Here is an 18,916-nt window from a genome sequence, read left to right as displayed (position 1 = left end):
ATGAACCTAGGTAAAAAGTATTTAAAGAGATAAATAAGTTAACTCAGGTGCTATTTCAGTTGAGGCTTCTTCTGTCATATTTCTGTTTATCTCTGAATTGAGCATTCCCAGAATTTTATCTGTGAGGGAGATAATTGGAGTACAGAAAAGGCACAGAGTGACGTATATGAACTAAAATATTCCAATGCTATTTTTGAGACATATCATGACAAATTATCTTGTCTCTTCCCATGTGATAAGAAATGTTGAAAGTTTTCCACATACTTGAGAAAAAAGGAAACGAAGAAGTACATTTCTAAAAGATTTGCTTTGAGTCTCTCATTGCTATTAACTGAAATGTAACTTACATAGTATGGTCCTGTTATGTGACATTTAAATAAATGATGATAGATTATAAAGGGAGAAACATAGTTTTATTGTTTACTTCTAAATACATTCATGGTCATTGCAAAATGCAATAAAAAAAAACCTATTCAAATTCTATGTGACAGATATTTTGGAAATGTTCAAATTTATATGACAGAGAAGATATTTAGCAGCCAGATCTCACGCACTCTTCTGAATTACAGGTAAGCTTCTTTTTCTTGAACATAAGTGATTTTTGGTCCTGTGTATCCTTTTCAATGTTATAACATTTTCTTTACAAAGAAAAATCTGGCTGTACCAGCAAAAACAAAAGAAAACAAAACAAACCCTTCTCTATTATAGACTGTAAGTAATATGGGAAATCATTATAAAGAAAAAACCTTTTTATTTCTTATTTTCAGTTGAAAGGAACTATTCTGTGCTGATTAGTCTGTTTCCTATCACCCTCAACCCTCCAGATCCATTTTTGGCCTTTCTCTCCTGGCTGCTGTACTCCAGGAGACTGACCCTTATGACTGCTCTTACAGTTTTCCAGTTGAAATTGTCCAGTGGGAAGCACTGGCAGGCAAATCAGAACACAGGAGAAGAAAAAGGTCAGGACAGATATATCCTGGCTCTTTTCCTTGGATTAAGCTGAAACCCTCTGCAAACACAGCTCCTGTCAGGGAGCCTATCTTCCCTGTCTCTACAAATGCTTACAGTTATGAAATTCTAAAAATAATATGGACATTTACTGACCACTACAGGACCTAGGGATGAGAATAAAAGAGTATATTACTGCAGAATGTTGGAACAAAGCAGAACAGACTGTGCCTATGAACCATGGCTTAAATAGCCTATCAAGTCTCTTCCCTATGAAACAGCTCTTGGCACATTCAATAATCATCTTTCTGATCTATTTATAACTTCCAGAGAGAATATCAGTATATTTCTAATATTCCTTATAATCTAAGGTTAGCATAAAGTACAAGATACTTTAAAAGCAAAGGTACTGCAATGCTAACACAGTCTCATCATAATCTAAAAACCATGTTAATTATCTCTATAAAGTATTATAAGATAATTAGCTTGTTCTAAGTTTAATTCACTTTTAATTAAATACTAAATACATGAATTTTTCATTTTTTAATAGATGTCTATACCACCAAATCAAACAAATGTAGTTTATCACAGCTTCTAAAACATCTAGAAAATGAACGGACCAGATTTTAAGACTTTCTATAAAAAATAATACTGTAAATAAGACAGTATAGTATTGGCATAAGAATAGACAAATAGGTCACTGGAAGAGAGAACGGAGAATTAGATCCACACTTATAAAGTCAATCAGTTTCCAACAAAGGCATCAATACAATGGGGAAGACATGGTCTTTTCAATAAATGATGCTGGAACAATCTGTATAGGAAAAAATTGAACCTTAACCACCTACCTCACATTTTCTACAAAATTAATTCCAGATAAATCATACACATAAATGTGAAAAGTAAATGACAAAGCTTCTGAAAGAATGCTTCTGGATAAAAACACAGGAAAACGTTGGCATGAGAAAAACCTTGAAATAAGCAAAGATTTCTTAAAAAGGACACAAAAAATACTATCCAAAAGAAAAAAAAATATAACAAATAGGACTTTATCAAAATCAAAACTTCTCTTCATCAAATGACACCATTAAGAAAGTGATAAGGTAAGCCACAGACTGAGAGAAGATATCTTTAACACGTATGTCTTATTCATACCCTGCATATACAGGGAATTTCTAAAAGTCAAAAAGAAAAGGACAAAAACCCAATTTGAAAAATGGCAAAAATCTTACATGGCATTTTATAAAAAGGGAATATACGAACAGTTAATAAGCAAGTGAAAATTGTTCAACATCATTACTCTTCAAGACAATGCAAGATTAAAACCATAATGATTTACAACTATACACTACCAAAATGGCTAAAATTAAAAACATGGACAACACTAAGGTAGCAACTGGAACTTTCATATGTTTTTTGTGGGAGTAAAAAATGCTGCTACCACTTTGGAAAACTGAGTTTCTTCTAAAGCTGAACATACATCTACCTTAAAGTCTTGGCAACTCTACTTCTAAGTTTATATCTCAGCAAAATGAGTATATGACTATCAAAAGATGTGTTCAAGGGCCGGCCCGGTGGCGCACTGCTACAGTGCGCCGCTTGGGAGGGCGGCAGCGCTCCCGCCGAGGGTTCGGATTCCACATACAGACCGGTTCCCGCTCACTGGCTGAGCGAGGTGTGGGCGCAACACCGAGGGTTGTGATCCCGTTGCCGGTCCCGGTCTGGTACGGGCGCGACACTGAGGGTTGCAATCCGTTGTCGGACACACACACACAAAAAAAGATGTGTTCAAGAATGTGATATTTTATAGTCGTAATAACCTCTAACTGGAAGCAGTAAAGGCATCAAGCAGTTTTACCATGTGTATGCTCAGTCCCTGCCCTGTAGCCACTCCTATTGTTATCCAGTTTCACGTTGCTCGAGGTCACTGCTTTTCAAACCATCTGTTGTGAGGTGCTAGTACCACCCTACCATCCCCCAGTCTGTCACATAAGACTCCTTAATGCCTTTTCTTTTATGTCATCCTCACTACAGCATCTCTACCAAAGGATTCCATGGTGATCGCTTCCATGATTAATCAATTTTCAATTCAGGAAGGCTTGTGTGGTTTCAAGTCGGGCATACAGAATCCTCTACCTATCCATTTGCCTGCCTGTCATTTTAGCTCTATTAGCCCTCCTCAACTCTTAAAAAACAAAAATCATTTTTTCTTTGTGTCCTATTTTTATCTCTAGGCTACATTGACATGCACCCTTTCAAGTTCAAGGGAAACCTGTCCCTTCTCAGTGTAGATTAAATCTCTACATGGTCTATGTTCTGTAAAATTTATGATACACTAAAAAAAAAAAAGACTGAAAAAAATTTATTATAAACTATATATAACCCCACATTACAGTTTTCCCTTAACGGCTTCTGGAACCTTCGATATTCCAAATCATCTAAATCATCTAAAGGAAAATCTAAAGATTCCTGGATCAAGATGGCAGAATAGATGGTACCCAGTGTCACCCTCTTCCACAATCAACCAATTTACAAATATTAAAAAGCAACGACTGCCAAGCTGGGGCAGCTAGAGCTCAGAAGAGGAGGAGAGACCTATGGAGTTCATGAAGGCAGGTAAAGCCATGATGAGAGAAAGAAAGGACCTCTCCAACCATGTGGAGCCCCAACCATTCCAAGGCTGGCCCTAGTGAGCACACAGTGCAAGAGCTGGCAAAAGCCACTGCTGTGCCCTTTGTATGAAGTTGCTTGGAGGCTGCAGGGTAGAAGACGGCCTTGGTGGACCCCAGACCAGCAAGACCACTAACAGGTTTCCCGTGGACCCACATGGAGTGAGGGGCAAAAGACAACTGAAAAAAGGAGCCACTCAGGGGCCAGTGGGTCATCGCAAGGGACTGGTGCATGGCCCGTCCCATGGGAAGTGTTTGGAGTGCGGGGGTGGGGGAGACAGACCCACCAGAGGAACACTGGGGCACAGCATGGACAGCTGATCTGTCCTCCATCCAGCAAAGGACCACTCAGTGGAGACTGGTCAGGAATATAGAACTTCAGGGGGTGCAGTATTTTGAAAAGACTTAGGCCCAGAACCAGAGTTTCCACACAACCCAGGTGCATCAAACCTCACAAGCCCCAGAAGTGCTGAAAAGGTCAACAATCAAAACCAGCACAAAAAGCCTTCCCCAGATAATCAGTGTGGAGGATATTGACATTAATGAGATAGAAATAAAACATATGTATTTCACAGAACCAAAGCCTGTAGTTTAGAAGGACTGAAGTCGTTAGCTTAGCCTGTAGTGTAGAAGGCCAAAACCCATAGTTTAGCAGGATCAAAGTCCTTAGTTTAAGCAAAAGCCTGTATAGCTTAGAAGGACCAAAGTCCTGTAGTTTAGGAGGCCAGAGGCTCTAGCTTAGGGGGCCAAAGCCCAACCCTTAAAGAAAACACACAGAAATGCTAAGGTTAAGAGAGACCAGAAAACTTTCACAGGATTAAAGCCTTTGATGTAGATAAGAGAATTGAAGCACAGCAAAAAGTGATTGCTCTGGGGTCAGTTGCCCTTGGTGCAGCTAAACCTAGATGCTGGGAAAGTATGTAAGCTAAAATCTTCAAGGATATTCTGCTACTTAGTGCTTGGGGGTGTTCCACATTTTGCCCTAAGCTGTTTCTTTGAGTTTCTTGGGGAGCTAAGGGCTTTGGTTATTATCTCACTGTTTCTTTTTGTACATCACATAGCTTAGTTTTATGACTCTTTTTGATGGTAAACTGCTTGAACTATTTTAAGTTACACCTGCTTTAATGAAGATTGTCACATAGCCAGTTTATGTTTTCACTATGATTGATTAACCACCTGTTTTTCTTCTGTAACTTTCTTGTCTTTACAATAAACATGGAAGCAAAAACTGACTTGGGGCTGTGCCTGGGTTCTCCTCTCTTGAAGGAGTTTTCCCTGGGTGCAGTCCCTTCGGCCTTCTTGTTGCTCTGAATATATGAACTTTGGGTAATCTTTTGCATCTCTGTCACTCTGCGAGAGGTGACAATCAGCAGCAAAGCAGCGATTTAGCTCAACCACAAGGCTCAAGTGCTAGTCCCCACACGAAGTTCCCCAATTTAGGAAGTAAGCAAAGGACAACACAGTAGTTCCAGTGCAGAGTTTAAGTGCTGGGAGTAGCTAATAATCCAACACAGAACTGAAAGAAAAAACAAAAACCCCACAAATCAGAAACAAAGTTCTAATATTAACCACTAAAGGTCTAACCACCAAAGAACACCTATAAAGCCTGGAGGAGCCAGAAGCCCCCCAGGATCCTGAGCTGGGGTGGGGAGGGGGCCTCAGCCACGCCCCCAATGTCTGCATCCAGCCTAGCCACAACCACCCCGCTGCCACTGGAAGTACCCCAGGCACTGGGGCAATGGGGCTCAGCCACGCCCTCCACAATGTCTACATCCAGTCCAGTGATGACCAGCAGGCCACAACTGGAAGCACCCCTGGCTGCTGAGCTGGGGATGTGGGGGGCCGAGGGTCTCAGCCGTGCCCCCTGATGTCAGCATTCAACCCAATAATGACCACCGAGCTGATACCAGAAGCTTGGGCTCCCAAACTGAGATAGGGGGATGCCGATGCCCTCAGCCCCATCCCCCACACATCCACCTCCAGCCTAGCCATGACCAAACTGCTGCCAGAAGCACCCTGGGCTCCCCTGTGGAATGAGGCACATGCCCCAACTTCCTCCTTGTCCCACCCTATACCCTGCCCTTTCCCTCTCCCCACAACAGCATCTTAGAATGTAAAAAAATAATAATATATAAAGAAAGAAAGAAAAATCTAGAAATATCATATCGTAGCCAGTTGGAAGAATGGAAGAATGTTATCTATAAGAAGATGACATTTATAAAAGGAAGATAAAATCCTTCATTGCCTCCCCTTTAGAGCTCTGTAAAGGTGGCAAAACCTCCTGAAGGACCAAAAGAAAAGGAGAGAAGAAGCCTTTTATAGGCCTATAAAAAGCCCCCAGGAAGAAAAGACCAAACTCTAACACCTTAGTAGAAGTATAGTCCTCAAAACAGAGGGGTGTGGGTAACTGAAAGTGGTAGAAAAAACCTGGCCATTGGAAAAAATAGTGCATGCATGAACCACAGTGGCTTCCATATTTTGCTCTTATACTTAAAAATCTCTTTGTTCCAAGTTTCCACAATCTCCTCTCTTTCCCACCCCCACACCCATTTATTTTCCTCCTGGGGATACCAGAAAATCTTTTATCTAATTACTCACTATAAGGGCACTAATCCCATTCATGGGAGCTCTGTCCCCAAGACCTAATTACCTCCTAAAAGCCCCACCTCCTAATAACATCACCTTGAGAATTAAGATTTCAACACATGAATTTTGGGGGACATAAACATTCCCACCACAGCTCTGATGATATCTAAACACCTCAGCCAGTACATAAGATTTTTATAGATATGGTCTTTACCAATCTCTCCACTCTTCTCTCTTGGAATTCTCAATTAAAACTTTAAGCTCCAGTTCCACAACAAATGACCATAGTTCTGCGACCATTCCATGCAGTGTGCTCACACCTCTTCATTAACACTTTAGCCTGGAATAGACCTCGGCCCCATTTCTACAGCCTCCACCATCTTTCAAAACTCTGGCCAGATGCCATTTCCTACAGAGTACCTTCTCTGACCTCACCAACCTAGGATAACTTGAATTCTGAAGAATGAGTAGGAGTTACGAGATCAGATTTCTACTCTATGAAGTCCATTCTGTACCAATATTTAAGATAGTTTTGGGTGGAAAGATAGGAATGCTAGTACAGCTAGGGGAATATTTAAGGCTGTATAATTAAGGCAAGAAATGATGAAATTCTTAGTCAAAGCAGTGTCAGTGAAAATGGACAGAAAGTTTTATAAGAACTGTGCCTAACTGGATGTGTGGAGTGAATGCAAAGAAGAGTCTCGGATCACTTCTGACATTCTGGCTTAGTGAGAAAGATGATAGCCTTGAGCATCTTGTATTCAACTCATAGATAAACTCGGCTTGTGAGTGGCAGTTGAAAGTAGGATTAGATGAAAAGTGTACAGAGTAAGGAAAACAGTGCACATATCTTTATCCTTCAACGTTCCCTTTAATGAGTTCACTGATCTATGAATCTTTTCTGACCATATCTCCTTCCCCTCAGGTAGAAGTGTGCACACCTTTCTTGGTACTCTCATAATAATATGTACCAAGTTTCACCTAAAATCTGTGAAACTTTATTGAACTTACCAGTTTATATATTTCTATCCCAAATACATTGTAAATCCTCAGGAGCATGGGAATAGCAAGAGAAATAGGCAAAAAACCACAACAGGTTCTGGTCACAGAAGTCAAGGGAATAAAGAGTTCTTAGAAGTAGAAGGAGAGGTTAAGTGATATAAGAACTAAAATGCATCTGGTAGTTTTAGCAATAGTTACAGTACAGCAGGATAGGTGGAAACCAGACTGCAATGAGGTAAGGAATGAATGGACATTGAGAAAGAATATAAGTATGGGCTTACCTATGAAGGCAAGAAGCTACAAGACAGTTGCTAGAGACAGATATGAGGTTCATTTATTAATTTAAAAAATATTATTGAGGAACTTCTATGTGCCAGATACAACACTGGAGATATAATAATGAAAAAGATGTATATCCTCTTGACCCTCATGGAGTCTACATTCTAGTGGGGTTGAGAGTCTTTTGACAGCCATATTCATAGCAGCATTATTCACAATGGCCAAAAGGTGAAAGCAACCCAAATGTCCATTGATGGATGAATAGATAAACAAAATATGATATATACGTACACAGCCTTAAAAATAAAGGAGATTGTGACACATGCTACAACAGGGATGAATCTTGAGGACATTACACTAAGTGAAATAAAGCAGTCACAAAAAGACAAATACTGTATGATTCTACTTATATGAAGGACTTAAAGTAGTCAAATTCATAGAGACAGGAAGCAGAATGGTGGTGCCAGGGACTGGGGGTAGGAAGTGGGAGAATGAGGGAGTTATTGTTTAATGGATACAAAGTTTCAGTTACACAAGATGAAAAGAGTTCTGGAGATAAATGGTGGTGATGGCTGCACAACAACATGAATATACTTAATGCCACTGAATTGTACTCTTAAAAATGGTTAAATGATAGATTTCATGTTGTGTGAATTTTACTACAACTTAAAAAACTTTTTAGAAGAAAGACTGTTTTGCTTTCGAGGAGGGAGTAACCCCAAAAATTTAATGCTAAGAGAAGGGCTTCTAGAGACACCACTGGAAACAGAGGAGAGAAAAATCACGAGTGATGGAACAATGTTCCTGAGAGGGTAGTAGAGTATGGCATCAAATTCACAAATGGATGGATTAGTCCTGTGATCTCTTCCAACAGGAACATTTATTTCTTTTTGAAATACCATTAAAACATTCCAATATAGGCTCCTGTTTAGATTGTAGAAAGCTGGAAAGAGTCACTCCCACCCTAACAATGAGAAAAAGCTGAATAAACTCATTGAGATGCCAATTCCCTCCCAAATTTATCTACAGATTTAATGTAATCCAATCACAAACCCAGCAAGTTCTTTTGTAGAAACTGAAAGGCTAATTCTAAAATTCTATATGGAAAACCAAAGGACTCAGAACAGTTAAAACAACTCTGAAAAATGAACATAGTTGAAAAAGTTCACATTACCTGGTTTAAAGACTTCCTGTAGTGCTATGGTATGTGTGGTACTGGCAAAATGACAGCCATAGAGGCTGGCCAGTTAGCACAGTTGGTTAGAGCACAGCCTTGTAACAAAGGTCAAGGGTTCAGATCCCTCTACCGGCCAGCTGCCAAAAATAAAAATAAAAATAAAAATACATAATAAAAATGTGAAGAGCCACAAAATATGATTACATTGTGTAATGTTGAAAATGACAGCCGTAGATCTATGTAACAGAAAAGGGTGTCCAGAAACAGCCACTCAATTTGGTAAGTTGATTTTCAACAAAGATGTCAAGGTAATTCAAAGAAGAAAGGATAACCTTCTCAACAAATGCTGGAACAATTGAACATCCATATGACAAAAAGATGAACCTCAACTCATGTTTTGCACCATATGTAAAAATTAACTCATGATGGGTCACAGACCTAAATGTAAAACCTAAAACGATAGAACTTTTAGAAGACAACAAAAAAAGGGCAATGACTTCCTACAAAGCAAATAAAAAGTACCATTCATAAAAGAAAAAATTTAAAATTCTGTTCTTTTATAGATACTGTTAAGAGAAAGCACAAGAGAAACCACAGCTGGGAGAAAATATTTGCAGTATACATATCTGATAAAGAACTTATATCTAGAATTTATTATAAAGAACTCTCAAAGCTGAACAAGAAAACAATTCATTTTTAAAAATGGGCAAAACACTTGAACAGACACTTCGCCAAATAAGAGATACAGTTAGCAAATGAATATACGAAAAAATGTTCTACAACATTACACAATGGAGAAATGCAAATAAAAATCACAATAACATACCACTACATACAACAACAACAACAAAACAAAACCTGACAATACCAAATACTACCGAGGATGCAAAGCATTGCTGGTGAGAATAGAAAATGGTGTAAACACATTGCAAAACAGTTTGGCAATTTCTTATAAAGTCAAAACATAAATTTACCACATGGCCCAGCAAAGCCAAACTTAGATATTATTAACTCAAGAGAAATGAAAAGATTGCCACCCAAAAACCTGTATGTGAATGTTTTTAGACACTTTATTCATAAGAGCCAAAATCTGAAAATAACTCAAATATTCATTAACTGGTGAATGCATAAACAAATTGTACTAGATCCAAATAGTGGACAAACTATGAATGCACCTAACAATAAGGATAAATCTTAAAATCATTGTGTTAAGTAAAAAAAGCCAGACACGAAAGGCAACGTACTGTATACTTCTAGTTATATGACATCTGGGAAAGCAAAAAGTATAGAAAGAGAAAACAATTTTAAAGAAATTAAAAAGCAAAAGCAATTTTTAGAAGTAATTGTGAATATCTATACAGTACTTTATTATGATGGTCCTCACAGTACTCTATGGAGTACATATTAGTTTTACATCCATACATTACAATTAAAAGAATGGAGGTTCAGAGATTGCCCAATTTACTCAAGTTAACACAGTCAGTGAGTGCACGAGCTGACATCTGAAGCTTGGTGTCTTGCTTCAAATTTCATGTTTTTTCTCCCTGCTACACTAATCACTCAATTACTTGTTATCCTTAACTTTCATAATACTTGGCTCAGGTCTCTGCTAGATGAGTTATAAAGTGACTTTTGTAACATATAATTTAGATTATAAATGAGGAATGGAAAGTCTTATTAATTTTTTATGTTTACATTGTTTAACATAGTGTTTGGAACACAGTTGACATTCAACTATTTGTGAATGAATAAATAATTATTTGTATTTCTTGACAGGTGTAGCACAGAATCAAAAAATAGCACATGTTCCAAAGGTAACATATGAAACTGGGGACAGACCCTGTATTAGTCCATTTTGTGTTGCTATAACAGAATACCTGGAAGTGGGTGATTTATAAAGAAGAGTGAAATTTATTGCTTATAGTTTCTGAGGCTAGGAAATCCAAAGTTCATCTGGTGGTGGCGACAGTTACCCAGGGGTCTCACACTGCAAGGTGGTGGAAGCAGAGACAGCAGAGAGAGAGCCAGACAGACTTTCCTTTTCTTTTAAAGCCCTCAGAACCATGCTCCTGACCACCATATTTGATACATTCACTATGGCATGGTCCTACAATCCAATCACCTCTTCAAGACTCCACCGTTCAATTACCATAATAGTATTTCTCTCCCTTTTACAGTCACAGTGGGGGCTAAGTTTCTAGTACATAAAACTTGGGGGACACAATTCAAGCTTCAGTGAGCTTTAGGGGGACACAATTAATCGACTACAGACCCCAGTCTCCCCTAGCTATTCCCCTGACAGCAGTCAGAGCAGGGTTTGACTGGGGGTGGGAGGATGAGGAATAGCTAAAGAAAATCTGCTTGACCAAGCAGAATAGGCTGGAATCCTAAAAGTAGTAAATATGACATAAGAGTAGAATTGATTAAACATAAATGTCCTTAGGCTAAGACTTGATCTAGAGGTCAGAATGTTTGTTCCTTAACTGAATATGTTATGGCTTAAGATAACATCTGTAAAGCCAATCTTGAGTTATTTCTGCAGACCACCTACAACTACGAACCTGCTTTGAAGTATACACACTCTGGACTCTAAGTTGCCATGGAAAATATCAATCAACATGCCAGGAATAGTTATGCTGACTTCACCCAGAACCAATTCGCTTCCCACATGACTCCCGAGACCCCCATTCATTATTCTGTTCTATAAATGCTTGTGATTCTAAGCTATGGGGAATTCAGGATCTTAAAGCTCTTTTAGCTACCATGGGCTCCTCTGAATGTCCATCCCAATAAAGGCTAATCTTTAACACTGCAGTCTTTGGCAGGAGAGATGACTTAGTCATTTGGGTGGAAGATGAGGAACCCTCTCGGTTTGCAACACTTATTTCACTTCAGAAAACATTACTTCATTCGCACTACAAGTAGAGTGTGTCTAAGAAGGTATGGACCTGGGAGTCAGAATTTCAGATGCATGATACTTACCTAAGCCTCAGTATCTATATCTGGAAAAAGGCCATATTTACCTCTCTTTTTTCACAATTGTGAGGATCGATGAGAAAATGAATTTGAAAAGTCCTTTGCAAATGGTAAGGCAGCACATAATTATTGTTATATTCAAATATTATTGTCATCCATATAAGGCTGTTTAAAATGACAGAAAACACTTCTTTTCTCAAAATGTTTATATGGAAAAAGATTTTTAAATCTCTTTCCTTTTATTAATGGTGATTAATGTTTTAGAGCAATGTATGTTTTACAACAAAACCCAGAAGACTCAGGAGTTGTATACTCTATAATGCTTTTAGAGTGCAATGCAGTTCACAAACTGTTAGTTCTGCAGGTGGAGAGACAGACGACAACGATAAATAGAAAACGCACAAGAAAAAAAGCATAGCCTTTTAAATAGATGTTTAGAAGTGCTATTGCTAATATTTGGCATTTATATTGAAACAGGACCAATAGGTTTTGTTTTTTGTTTTCAAAGCCAATTCACCACTTCGTCTCAGAAATCATCCCTTTGACGAGGAGTTAATATGAAAAAATGGTTTTAAGCTGTAATATTCAGGACAAACATAAATAATATATCTTCCTATACTCAAATATTACTCAGCAAAGGCATCATTTACAAAGAAGAATTAAGTGGTTTGAATTCATTAAATGAAGATTACTTTAGGCCTTCCTCGAATATGCTCATATTTTCAAGAATTTTCAATAATTACTTGTGTATTTCAAAACGTAGTAATAGGAAAAAGTAGTGAACATGGTTGATTATAATTTCTAATTTTGCAAGAAGAATGTCAGGGTCACATTTGGTTGAGTTTTTTACACTGTGTTCCTTGTACAACATCAGATAAAGTCAACAAATATCTCTACAAAAACTTATTGCTTAATTCCTTTGATAATTTTATCTTGTGTGTCCAATAAGGTAAGGCAGTTAAGCATCCCTTAAATAAAATTAGGATTTAACTGTGATTCACAAGGACAAAACCATTAAGGCTGCAATTTAAGCCTCTAAAAGGCTGTAATATGCATGTGTTCCACTTAAAATCTATAAAATTTCAGTAAATACGTTAACTTGGGATGAGAATTCTGACTTTTGAATTATTCTATTTGAATCTCTGAAAAATGGACCAGCACAATTTTACGTAGCGTCAAAGAATGGTAAATCTAAATATACCAGACACTTCTGTATGATCTGCTACACTTCAGCGTACAAATTCGTTTAATAAATAATGCCCTCATCTCCCTCTGCATATACGTGAAGCCACAGGAAATAAACGAATTCCCATTTCGAAAATTATCTCTCTACTTTAGTTCAGAGATGCCCATTTAAGGAAAATCCAGAGATAAAACTACGTGACAAGATTCCCTTTTTAGCTCACGTATCTTCTCGCCACAGGAGATTTTAATTTGAGGCGAAATTTCAGATTAAATAACTATGACAGGTAACGGGGAGAATTCTTCGACGACATTTAAGTGCCGCACTCGACTTTTGGACTCATTCAAGCCCTCGGAACCTAGGACGCTACTTCAATTGTGAGGAAACATTTTCTAAGCGTTTCGGAAGCTCGTTAACTGCTTCTTAAGGGCAAGGTCCAGCTAAACTGAGCATAAGCAGGAAAATGACCATTAAGTAACTCAATTACACCCCGTAGACACCTGCCCAAGCCCAACAACAGCCCTCGCCACTCTTCTCCTTAACTAGCGCCAGGCGTCGCAACACCCGAGGCCCTCCCTCCCCAAGGGCGCCTGCGCAAAATCTCCACACAATCAAACCCTCCCTTAGGCCAGTCAAAGCGAATAGTTTTGAAATTGTCAGGTTATGCCTCACTTTAAAAAACAGTAGGTATGACAAAGCACACCAGAGCGATCACTCACCGAGGCGGTCCTAAATGCAAACCAGGATTTAAGCGTCCTCCCGCGACTTATCTGGCGCCGCCGGAAGCGGAACTACCCGAGTCGTTAAGAGGGGAGTCCTTAGCTGGGACGTGGAGTTCTTGTGCGGGCCGTGGAACTTCGGTCAGGAAAGGTTAGGGCGGATCGTTTGGCTCTTTCCGGAAATCGTTCCGCCCGGCGAGGTTTCTGTGTGAGGCCTAAGGCGGGCTGAAAAGGGGCGTGACTGAGATTCTTGAAGTGTAGTAGTGCCTGAGGTACCTCCATGTGTCCCTTCAGCTGCTATTGAAGGGAGAAGACCCACATCCACGCGTCCACCTGGAGTCTCTTAACGAATACCTCACCCTGCCCCCGGGATTAATGGGGGAAACCAAGACCTGAAGGGGCTCGGCCATCTCCACCAGATCTCACTGCAGCCGTGGCAGGTGAGGGCCGCGAGACCGAAGGAGAACCCGAGATGCGGAACCTGATCGCCTGAAGGTTGAGGTCGCTGCTAGGCAGTTGCTTTGTCTCCTGTTGTGCCCTGGGCATCCTAAACAAGCGCTACTCCGAGGGGCATGTGGCGGAGCGAATGACAACGTGGGCGTGGTGGAGCGACTGTACACCTCTGAGGCTTCTTTCGCGCCTTCATTTCTCCTCCTCCTCCCCCATTGCTTCCCTCTTTTGTTTCTTGGGTTTGAGACGTCAGAAATTGCAGCTCAGCTAGAAGGGAGGTGCCCAGTTTCTAGCCCGTGCTGCGTCTCGCTCCACCAAAGTAGGAAGCCTCGAGTTTGGGGACTGCTGTGGGAGGTGGTGGCTATTTTAATTTTCACTCCGTAGTCTTCATCGCTCTGCTTCTCGTCGCCTCCACACCCACTTTAAAAGAACAAAAGCCTTCTGTGTTGCAGCTTTCTACAATACGGACGGAGGCTGCAGGTCACTGCCGCACCTCATCGGTTGGACGTTCTTGCATCCTCAAGCACTTTCAGGGAGAAAGGGTGAGGGTGGTGACCATTGGATTTTACTCACGAGCTTCTCGACGACTCCTGGGAGTTTACGACTCTCGGAATTCTGTGGCAATAGTTGTCTTGCTGTAGCTTGCTGGAAGGTTTAGTTGGGGAAATAGGAAGTATGGCTGACCTAGCACCTAGCATCCTCGCTCTACGCTGGGACGGGATTTTGTTTTGCTATTCTATATTCTTCAATTAAATATAGGGTTTTTGTTTCAGGTAGATAAAATAATGGCGATAGTTACCACTAAGTGAGTCCTTACTTATGTTACGTGCTTTACATATTTTTCTCATTCAGTCTCTCAACACTCCCATGAGGTGTATTAGATTATTATTCCCATTTTACAAAGGTAGAAATTGAGGCTTGGAGAAATCAAGTAACTCACACTAGTAAACTTTTGCTGCAAGTAAACGTTTGGATCTGTATGAGAAACCAGATCTGTCCAACTGCAAAATCTGTATTGTACTGTCCTACTGTTATTCCTAAATTACAATTTCTTCACCAACTTTTTTTTTTTCTTCTTTTGTGGCTGGTCGGTATTCACTAACATTTTCAGTAGCTGAAAGCATTCATTCATTTTTTTAAAAAGTGGGTGTGCCTATTTAGGTGTCTGACAGAAGATAGACATGATCTCTGTTTTTATGGAGGCTTCAATGTTGTGATGCAGATTTAAGAAGTTCAGAACCCCAAATGCTATACTTCTGCAAGGCTTATTTAAAGCAAGTGATTAAACTGATGTGGAGAAGGTTCACAGTTGTATAATCAAAACTTGTTTAAGTTTTAAACTCATATGACTTGCACGGTAGTTGCTGTGGGAGTATTAAACTGAAGAATTGGTAGAACATTTATTGATCACCCAAATAAGTGTTATGCAGCAAGATAAATACCGTGAATACATAGATGAGGTCCTTGTTCTTCAAAAACTCCCACGCAACCACACATAGATAATTTTATGGAACTATTAGTTTTCTTAGGTGGAAACGGTAGTGTGGTTATGTAGGAAGATATTTTTATTTTTAGGAGTTACATACTAAGGTATTTAGAGATGAAGTGTTTGATGCCTATGGCTTTCAAATGGTACAACAAATATATATGTACGTGTGACTGTATAAATAGAAGAAAGTAAATATGGCAAAGTGTTGGCAATTGTTGAGTCTAATGGTGGATATATAGGTGTTTAGTCAACTTTCTGAATATTTGAAATTTTTCATAATAAGAAATTGTGGAAGAAAAAACCCAACTCTAATGGAAACAAATAATTGTAAAGATAAATCTAAACTACTGTGGTGTATAGAGGATGAGAGAGGGTTTTGATGTGTATTTGGAGCCCAGCAGAGGCAGGATTGTTGTCAGGAAAGCATTTCTTGAGAAACATCCTGTAGGATATTGAAGGAGTATAGGAACTTCTAAGGACAGCTGTGAATTCCAGGTGGAAGGAAATACAAGATCAGCAAATGTATTGGATGAATATTTGAAGAAGGTGAAAAATCAATATGAAGATTGCATGGAATGGGCTTTTTCTGTATAAATAATCTTGTAAATGATGCTAGGTTACCAGTCTGCAGAAACCTACTAACCATTAGTGCCCTGGAACTGAGTCACTATTTATAATGTTTCCACTGGAAAATGCTTTTGAGATTTCAGGAAAACTGATTATGTCTGTGTTCATGCTGAGCAGCAGGAGTTGTAGCTCCCATCTCCTCATAATTTGGTAGCAGAGATGTACTAGTTCATATCTGGGCTCCTTTGGGAACCTATGGAAAGGGCCACGATGGCTTGGAAAGATTTTAAAATTCAGGCAAGGGAAGCTCTGAATACAACATGGGACTGATGGCTGATCCAAGGTGTTATTTTGAGCACTAGGTAGCTCTGGCCAGAACCAGTAATAAGGTGATAGTTTATCCCAGTCAGTAGTGTTCATGATAGTCTCAACTTGGGAAACCTTAAAAATATCTGAGCCCTACTCTCAAACATTCTTATTTAATTGGTGTGGAGTATGGCTTAGACATTGGGATGTAAGAACTTTTAATATACAGTATTATTTTATATTTAATCCTTACAACAAGCTATGAGATAAGTACAATTTACAAATGTAGAAATTGAGACCCTGAGAGGTTAACTACCTTGCTGGAGGTCATACAGCTATAGGAATCAATTCAAACCCAAGTATTTTGGCTCATTAATCCATGCTCTTAACCACTAGCTTGTTTAGCCTTTTTATGATATGAGTATCTTTTATAGTTAAAATGAAATAACAGAAAAAAGAAAACATTCCTTGACCTTATGTCCTTCTGAGGCCCAATTTCTCTGCCCCAATTTTTTTTTTTTTGGCAGCTGACCATTAAAGGGATCTAAATCCTTGACCTTGGTGTCATCAGCACCATGCTCTAACCAACTGAGCTAACTGGCCAGCTCCTTCTTTGCCCACCTTTATAATAAAACCCTTCACAAGAATTGTCTGTACAACCTGTCTCTACTTTCTGTCTTCTCACTCTCTTAAATGCAATCCAATCGCATTTTATAAGCTTGAAAAATCTTACAAAGGCTTCTTAGTTCTCCGTATGCATCTTAGCTACTTTCAACATAGTTATCTACCATTCTTCCTTTGTATGCCTGCTCTGCTGCAGCCTCCTTACTATTCCTTGAACATGGGAAATATGCCAAATATGCTTTAGGACCTTTATACTTTGTTTCTTATGTGGAATGCTCTCACTAAATAACCCCAGGGCTGGTTTCCTCATTTAATTTATATTTACGCTCAAATGTTACCTCATTAGAGAGGTCTTCCTAACATATATTTATTTGTTCATTTATCTATTGCCTCTCTTAAAATGAATGAATGAGAGGCATTGATTTCAGACCACACTCAAACTAGAGACAGATATCTATGTACTTCAAGGAGCATTAAGGACTGAAACAGAGGGGCCGGCCCGGTGGCACACTGCTACAGTGCACCGCTTGGGAGCGTGGTGGCGCTCCCGCCGAGGGTTCGGATCCCACATACAGACCGGTTCTCGCTCACTGGCTGAGCGAGTTGTGGGAGCAACGCCGAGGGTTACGATCCCATTGCCGGTCCCGGTCCGGTACGGGCGCGACACTGAGGGTTGCGATCCGTTGCCGGACACGAAAAAAGACAAAAAAAGGAAAAAAAAAAAAAGACTGAAACAGAACTTGAGTAAGTTAAGGGGACAGATCAGTTATTAATTCATACTGTTTTGGAAAAAAAATTTATGGGATATACTCTTTTTTTCCCCAAAAGTTCATTTCTACTCACACATATGTATTGTGTACAGTGTCTAAAAATGTGGGAGAAAATATTGAAAGGACTAGCAGGAAATATAATCCAATAGTTCTACAACCAAGAACAACAACCATCAGTTCTGCCACCAGGAAAAGGGACTATTTACTGATTTTTAGAATTTCATTCTTATGTGTTATGGACTTTTCACAATGAATGCTCTAAAATTAGAAAGGTTTTAGAAATTAATTTTCAGCTCTGCCTCTAAAACAAGACTGTGACCACTTTTGTTAGAACACCTAAACTAGAAAGAAGTACAGTTTTAAAACATGCAATAGACTATGAGTATACATGCACATATACATACATACATGTACGTACATACAAGTATATACCTATATATGCACTGATAAGCTAGACCTCGCAATTGCCATCATCGCAGTTCTGAAGTGGATAGTGAGACATTTAGGATATTATTGCATATTTCTTCTATCTGTTTTATTGGTGTGTTTATCACACTAAAACAAAAAATGTTAATTTACTTGGCTGACTTCCTCCTAGACTAAAAGGTCCTTAAGGAAAAGGGCCATGTTTTCTTTGACTTTATGTATTGCCAGCCAATACTTTGCCTTCTGTAATAGGTGAATAGTATTTGTTGAATGAATACATTCATTTCAACAGATAATGAGCAATATTCATTCTTTTAGATTTGTGTATTATATTAGTAGGGAGTTTGGTTTATAGGAGTGCTTATAGAAACTAAGGCTTATTGAATATTTAATACACGCCAAGCACTAATGCTACCTCACTTAGTCTTTACAGTTACAGGGTGTTAGTAAACCCCCTTTTTTAATAGATAAAACAGACTCAGAGAAACCAGCATAAGTTGCTAATTATGTAGTGATAGATTGAATAAGGTCTATCTGACACCAAAAACACATGCCCTTTCCACTACTGAAATATCTGCAGTGTTTTTAGACGGTAAGACGAGCCCGTGGCACACTCGGGAGAGTGCGGCGCTGGGAGTGCAGCAGCGCTCCTGCCGCGGGTTCGGATCCTATATAGGGATGACCAGTGCACTCACAGTGCTCACTGGCTGAGCGTGGTGCGGCTGGTCTCAAAAAGGACAAAAAA

At 39.3% G+C, this 18,916-nt stretch overlaps 1 protein-coding gene across 1 annotated transcript in view; it reads left to right on the top strand.

The window, feature by feature from the left end:
• The first annotated feature begins 13,565 nt into the window (after positions 1-13,565).
• The window catches only part of PPIP5K2 (diphosphoinositol pentakisphosphate kinase 2), an 80,405-nt gene continuing 75,054 nt past the window's right edge, over positions 13,566-18,916 (top strand). Inside the window, exon 1 of the mRNA XM_008576446.1 lies at positions 13,566-14,531. The gene's annotated coding sequence lies outside the window, so the exon portion shown is untranslated. The remainder of the gene's footprint in view (positions 14,532-18,916) is intronic.

The sequence above is a fragment of the Galeopterus variegatus genome, unplaced genomic scaffold, assembly GCF_000696425.1.
Source record: "Galeopterus variegatus unplaced genomic scaffold, G_variegatus-3.0.2 Scaffold1352, whole genome shotgun sequence".
NCBI lineage: Eukaryota > Metazoa > Chordata > Mammalia > Dermoptera > Cynocephalidae > Galeopterus > Galeopterus variegatus.
This window is presented reverse-complemented; position numbering and strand designations above follow the sequence as displayed.